This window comes from Peromyscus leucopus, chromosome 15 (assembly GCF_004664715.2).
Source record: "Peromyscus leucopus breed LL Stock chromosome 15, UCI_PerLeu_2.1, whole genome shotgun sequence".
Classification (NCBI taxonomy): domain Eukaryota; kingdom Metazoa; phylum Chordata; class Mammalia; order Rodentia; family Cricetidae; genus Peromyscus; species Peromyscus leucopus.
This window is the reverse complement of record NC_051076.1, coordinates 71,885,328-71,892,352: the sequence shown is the minus strand read 5'-3', so window position 1 is coordinate 71,892,352 and position 7,025 is coordinate 71,885,328. Positions and strand designations below refer to the sequence as shown.

Below are 7,025 nucleotides of genomic sequence, written 5' to 3'. Positions count from 1 at the left end.
AACAACAAAATAATGAGAATTAACAATTACTGTCCACTGATAACTCTCAACATGTGTAGTCACAACCTCTACCACCACCAAAAGCAACAGACTGACCGAATGTACTCTAACTAGATGCATCTTTCTGCTGGATCCAAGAAAGAGACCTTAGTATGCAGGATAGGGATCACATCCACATAAAAGAATACAAAGAGGCATTCCAAGCAAATGGGTTCTGAGAGCCATGACAGTACACAGCAGGTGACAACTAGTGTTTGAAAAGTAGATCCTCCAGATATCTAACTCCCTGAGGATTAGCCCCATCTGGCAAAGCCATGGATTCACTGTCTGTGGAACCCATTGCTGTGGGACAGTCTATATGTCAAATTGCTCTGATTGGTCAATAAATAAAACACTGGTTGGCCAGTGGCCAGGCAGGAAGTAGGTGGGACAAAGAGAGCGGAGAATTCTGGGAAGTGGAAGGCTGACACGGAGAGACACTGCAGCCGCCGCCATGACCAGCAGCATGTGAAGATGCCGGTAAGCCACCAGCCACGTGGCAAGGCATAGATTTATGGAAATGGATTAATTTAAGCTATAAGAACAGTTAGCAAGAAGCCTGCCACGGCCATACAGTTTGTATGCAATATAAGTCTCTGTGTTTACTTGGTTGGGTCTGAGCGGCTGTGGGACTGGCGGGTGACAAAGATTTGTCCTGACTGTGGGTAAGGCAGAAAAACCCAAGCTACAACCCATTTTTTTTCTGTAGGTAACTTTGTCTTTGCCACTGCTCTGCCTCTCTAATAAGACAGCTGTTGGGTGCTTTCCACAGCCCTTGGTGGTGTGTTTTACATCTCTGGGCACACATTTAGCTGTGGATTTCTGTTTAAATTGTATAATTCTAGTGAACAGAAATATTACCAGAATATTATTCTTTACTGACACAGGAAAGTAGCAGTAGTTACAGCCTCAAAGGCAGCCTTTTACACATTTTGCAAAGACCTTAGAACAAGCCCTAGACAGACTAAACTGCCCCTACAGAATATATACAAGACTAATTCCCAGATATTAGAATCAAGGCCAGGCTGTTTACATCAAGATATAGTCCTTGCAGTAGCTCCCTTTATGCATGTACCCTGACCGCTCAAGGTTCAGCCAATTGTTTAATGTCTAGAACTTTCATCAACTTAGAGTTACACACATGGGTCAATGTGACGTTACTAGCCTAAGAGGAACTATGTAACTTACCTTGTGTTTTGAGAATGGGTAGGGACTTGAAAGTGTAACTTATAATTGTCCCGAGCTTGACTGTGAGGCAGCAGCAGGGGCAGTGTGGAGATAGACAGAGATCGAACTATGTGTGCACTGCTGCAGAATGTGAGTAAAGTGTGTGTATGTGTGTGTACTGAGAGATGAAGAAGAAGGAGGACGAGGACCAGGACGACGAGGAGGAGGAGGAGGAGGAGGAGGAAGAGGAGGAGGAAGCTTGAGAGAAGTGTGAGGGAGTGAGTAGGTGAAAGAGTGAATGAGTAAAGTGTGAATTGTGGTGGTATTCTAACTGTACTGAAATGTGATTTTGACTGTATGTTAATAAATAAAGTTGCCCGGGGGTCAGAGCTATTAGAGCCATAGACAGAGTGTGGCAGTGGTGGCACATGCCTTTAATCCCATAGATCTCTGTGTGTTCAGGGATACAGCCAGCATTGGAGACATATGCCTTTAAGACCTAGGGGGCTGTACATTCAGACAGTGACGTGGCAGTCACGTGTTTGGGTTTACAACCAATGAGAAGGCAGAACAAAATACTATAAAAAAAAAACACGAACAGACAGGATATAGCTCTCTTTCCGGAAGCTGGGACAGGAGGAGGAAGGGTGAGATTTTAGCTCTGAGCTCTGACCTCTTGGCTTTCTCTTTTACATTGTTTCTGTGTTTCTTATTTAATAAGACAGTTGGTTACATCTACATCTGGCACCCAATGTGACAAGAATCCATTAAAAACCGCTTGGCTTGGTGGCAGATCCGCTTTCCCGCAAGGGCGGCAGGCGGCGGCAGGAGGCAGCAGGCAGCGATCGGCTTCTTAGTCCGAGCGGTGGCTCCTTAGCCTGGGTCTAGGTATGCTTGACCTCAGGCTGGACTATCGGTGAGCTGCTTGCTTAAAGCTGGTGTTACAGGTGTTACAAACAACTCAGACCTGCCCTGCTGAACAGGGCCCTGCCTGTAAAGCCAACTCACGTGGTTGGAGCTTAAGGAAGCCAGACCCAAGCCTTGACTCGGCACAAGAGGGAACACGTGGCTGGATTTAAGCTTTAGCCGGCTACGCTTTCTTGTGCGTTCTCTCTCTCTCTTTCCTCTCTCTCTTTCCTCTCTCTCTCTCTCTCTCTCTCTCTCTCTCTCTCTCTCTCTGTCTCTCTCTCTCTCTCTCTCTCTCTCTCTGGATTTACACCTGGGACACTAGGTGGCTGTTTTGAAAATCCCCTCAGGTTTCTACTGTTCTACGCAGATTTGGTAAGTCATAACATATCAGATATTTTAAAGGAAACTATCTAAAAGAGAAATTTTTTCCACATTAAAAAACAAATGGGTTTTATGTGTACATTTGAAGAAAATTGGTTTTTGTTTGAAATTTTAGGCAGCCTGACAATGGAACAACTATATAATATTAGTATTGGTGGAATTATGCAGCTTATCACTATGCTAATCCACATTTTAATATTTAAAAAGATAGTCAATTTAAGTGCCAGGATAACAGCTTTAGAAGAACTTGTTAAACCTGTAAAAATTCAGACAGAAGAAATTAACAGTGAAGTTGTTTTAAGTCGGGATCATAAGGTTGCAGAAAGAAAGCCTGTTTTCACACAGGCACCCTTAATTTATCCTGTAACCGTACAGCAGATGCCTGATCAAATGGCTACACAAAATATTTGGGCTCCAATTGAAATGTTGGATTTAAAAAGGTTTAAGGAGGCAGTATTATCTTATGGCATGCATTCCCCATCTGTAAAGCAAATGTTAAACTCTTGGTCAACATATAATAGGATAGTACCACAGGACTGGCGGGACCTTGCACAAGGTGTTCTGGAACCCAGCCAGAGACTTCAATTTCTGACCTGGTTTAAGGAGGAGGCTAAAAACATAGAAAAACAATGGAGGGATAAAGGAATACAAGTTTGCCAGGATCAGTTTATTGGAGAAGGCCAATATGCTTCAGTACAAACACAATGTTTATATGATGTCTAAACCCTAATTTTATGTCGAACGGCAGCCTTGAATGCATAGGACAGAGTTGAGGAACCAGGAAAAAAATCTGAGTCATTTACAAAATGGTTTTGCAAGGCCCAAAAGAGTCTTTTACAGATTTTTTACAAAGACTGGCTTCAGCAGTAAAGAGAATGGTATCGGATTCAGAAGCTGGTAAGGCAATAATTGAATCTTTGGCCTTTGAGAATGTGAATGCAGCATGTAAAAGAATAATCAGGCCATTAAGGGCAAGATCTGCACCTATGGAAGATTGGATTAGAGAAACAATTAATGTTGAGGCTGATGAGCATGATGATATGTGGGTAGGAGAAGTAATTTCAAAAGGTTTGAGGAGTGTTAGATGTTTTGGATGTGGAAAGCAAGGACATTTGAAAAGGGACTGTAAACAGGTCATTCCTAGAAACAATGTTTCTTCAAGGAACAATGGCAACAGAATGCCCCTTCCTTCTGGAGTATGCAGAAGGTGTGGTAAGCGAAAACACTGGACCAACGAATGTAGATCAACAAAGGACAGACAGGGTAATCCTTTGCCTCAGTCTTCGGGAAACTCCCAGAGGGCCTCACGCAGGCCCCCATTGCAAATCCGGTTCAAACCTTTCCTGCAGCCATAGAGGAAATCCCTGCTCTGAGCGATTAAATAACCAAATGCCTATTGGAATAAATCATGCTGGTCAGGATGATGAAACAGAGAGAATAGCAAATTCAGGAGAAAACATAAAGAAAATTTTTTGGCAAACTTCTATTAATGAACAAAGACCAAAATTAACGATAAAAATAAATGGTGTTAGCCGGGCGTTGGTGGCGCACGCCTTTAATCCCAGCACTCGGGAGGCAGAGCCAGGCGGATCTCTGTGAGTTCGAGGCCAGCCTGGGCTACCAAGTGAGCTCCAGGAAAGGTGCAAAGCTACACAGAGAAACCCTGTCTCAAAAAAATAAATAAATAAATAAATGGTGTTTTGTTGTCTGGTCTGGTAGACACAGGTGCGGACGTTACCATAATTGCACCAGAATTTTGGCATCCAACTTGGCCTCTTCAGGAGGTAAATGTTCAACTGTTAGGAATTGGGACATTATCTCAAGTGAAACAGAGTGGAAGATGGCTCGAATGTATAGGTCCAGAAGTACAGAGAGGAAAATTAAAACCATATGTGGCTAACATAACTATGAACCTGTGGGGTCGAGACATGTTGCAACAATGGAATACTCAGATTAACATCCCTCCAATCTCAGAAACAAATCATAAACTAGAACATGTTACTGAGAGAAATATTAGAAGATATTGTTCTAATGAGTGGTGACCAGCCATCCATATTATATAAGAACAGGGCACAATAACTGATGATCTTCCAAAGACACCAACAGCTCTACCTTTAAAATGGTTAACAGACAAGCGCGTATGGGTCCAGCAATGGCCTATAACAACAGAGAAAGTCCAGGCTTTAGAAGAGCTGGTAGAAGAACAGCTAAATGCTCAGCATATTGAAAAATCAACCAGCCCTTGGAATTCTTCTGTATTTGTTATTAAAAAGAAATATGGTAAATGGAGAATGGTAACAGACCTTAGAGCAATTAACAAAGTAATTCAGCCAATGGGCTCTCTATAATCTGAGATGCCTTTGCCTACTCTGTTACCAAAAGGATGGCCTTTCATAGTTATTGATTTAAAAGACTGTTTCTTTTCAATACCCTTACAAGAAAAAGACAGAGAAGGATTTGCTTTTACAGTACCTACTTATAATAATTCTCAACCGGTTAAAAGATTTCAATGGAGGTTCCTCCTACAGGGAATGTTGATTAGCCCAACTCTGTGTCAATACTTTGTACAACAGCCATTGGAAGTGATACGTAAAAAATTTCCTAAATCTATAATTTATCATTATATGGACGATATTTTACTAGCTGACTCAAATGCAGATACTTTAGAATGTTTGAAGAAGTAAAAAAAAAATTTGCCTTGCTGGGGATTACAAATTGCTCCTGAAAAGATACAAAGAGGAGATTCTATTAATTATTTAGGATATAAAATAGAGCTACAAAAAATTAGACCCCAAAAGGTGCAAATTCGGAGAGATAGACTACAGACTCTTAATGACTTTCAAAGATTATTTGGAGACATTTCTCATCTACGAACTATTGTTGGGGTAAAAAATGATGAACTGACTAATTTGTTCAAAACCTTAGAAGGTGACAAGGACTTAAATAGTCCAAGAGAATTATCACCTGAAGCTGAGAAAGAATTGGCCTTGGTAGAAAAGAAAGTGCATGAAGGACAGGTGGATCGTATTGATCCAAAGCTGGATTGCATTTTGGTTATTTTACCTTCTAGGCGTTTTCCTACTGGAATATTAATGCAGAGGGAAGATATTATATTGGAATGGATATTTTTACCAAATAAACCAAATAAAAAATTAAAAACTTAAGTGGAAAAAATCTCTGACTTGATTTACAAAGGAAAATTGAGACTTCGTCAATTAGCAGGCATAGACCCAGCAGAAATTGTCGTACCATTAACTAAGGAGGACATTGAAAAATTATGGACAGAAAGTGAACCTTGGCAAAGAGCTTGCAGTAATTTTTTGGGAGAAATTAACAGCAAATATCCCAAAAGCAATAGAATTGATCTTATAAAGAGAGCTGATTGGATCTTGCCTCGAATTGTATGGCAAAAACCCATATCTGGAGTTCGTACATTTTATACAGATGCCAACGAAGAAGGAAAGGCAGGTTACAAATCAGAAAATTTAAGTAAAGTGGTTCAAAGTCCGTATAATTCAGTTCAAAAATCAGAACTGTATGCTATTCTGTTGGTATTAATGGATTTTTCAGAACCTCTCAACATAGTAACTGACTCTCAGTATGCTGAAAGAGTGGTGTTACATATTGAGACTGCAGAATTTATCCCTGATGCTTCAGAATCAACTTCACTATTTATTCAATTACAAGATACAATCAGGAAAAGGAATCATCCTTTATTTATAAACTCACATTCGATCCCATACTGGGCTGGCAGGCCCTCTAGCACAAGGCAATGATGAGATTGATAAATTATTGGTAGGAAATGTGCTGGAGGCCTCAGAATTTCATAAAAAATATCATGCCAATAGTAAAGGTTTAAAAAAGGATTTTCCATAACCTGGCAACAAGCCAAAGAAATAGTAAAGAAATGTCCTACTTGTTCCTTCTACAATCAAACGCCATTACCAGCAGGATGTAACCAAAAGGGTACTCAGAGAAATGAAATCTGGCAGATGGACGTGTTTCACTTTGCAGAATTTGGAAAACTGAAATATGTACACCACACCGTCGATACATATTCAGGATTTCAATGGGCAACTGCTTTGAGTTCTGAAAAAGCTGATTCTGTAATCACTCATTTGCTAGAAGTTATGGCCATCATGGGTATACCTGCACAAATCAAAACTGACAATGCTCCATCATATGTCTGTTAAAATGAAACAGTTTTTTGCTTATTACAATATAAAGCATATTACAGGCATACCACATAATCCTACAGGTCAAGCAGTTATAGAAAGATCAAACAGAACTCTAAAGGATATGCTAAATAAACAGAAATGGGTAACAAAACCCCCCAGAAATAGACTGCATAATGCTCTTCTAACTTTGAATTTTCTCAATGCCAATGAGAAAGGAACAACAGCTGCAGAGAGACATTGGGTAATAGAAAAAACTACAGAATTAAATCAGCCTATATACTTTAAGGATGTGCTGACCTCAGAATGGAAACCAATGTATGTATTACATTGGGGACGAGGTTTTGCTTTTGT

The 7,025-nt window shown here is 40.4% G+C and overlaps 1 pseudogene; it reads left to right on the top strand.

Annotated features, from left to right (window-relative positions):
* Positions 1 to 1,391: 1,391 nt before the first annotated feature.
* The window catches only part of LOC114700243, a 31,569-nt pseudogene continuing 25,935 nt past the window's right edge, over positions 1,392 to 7,025 (top strand).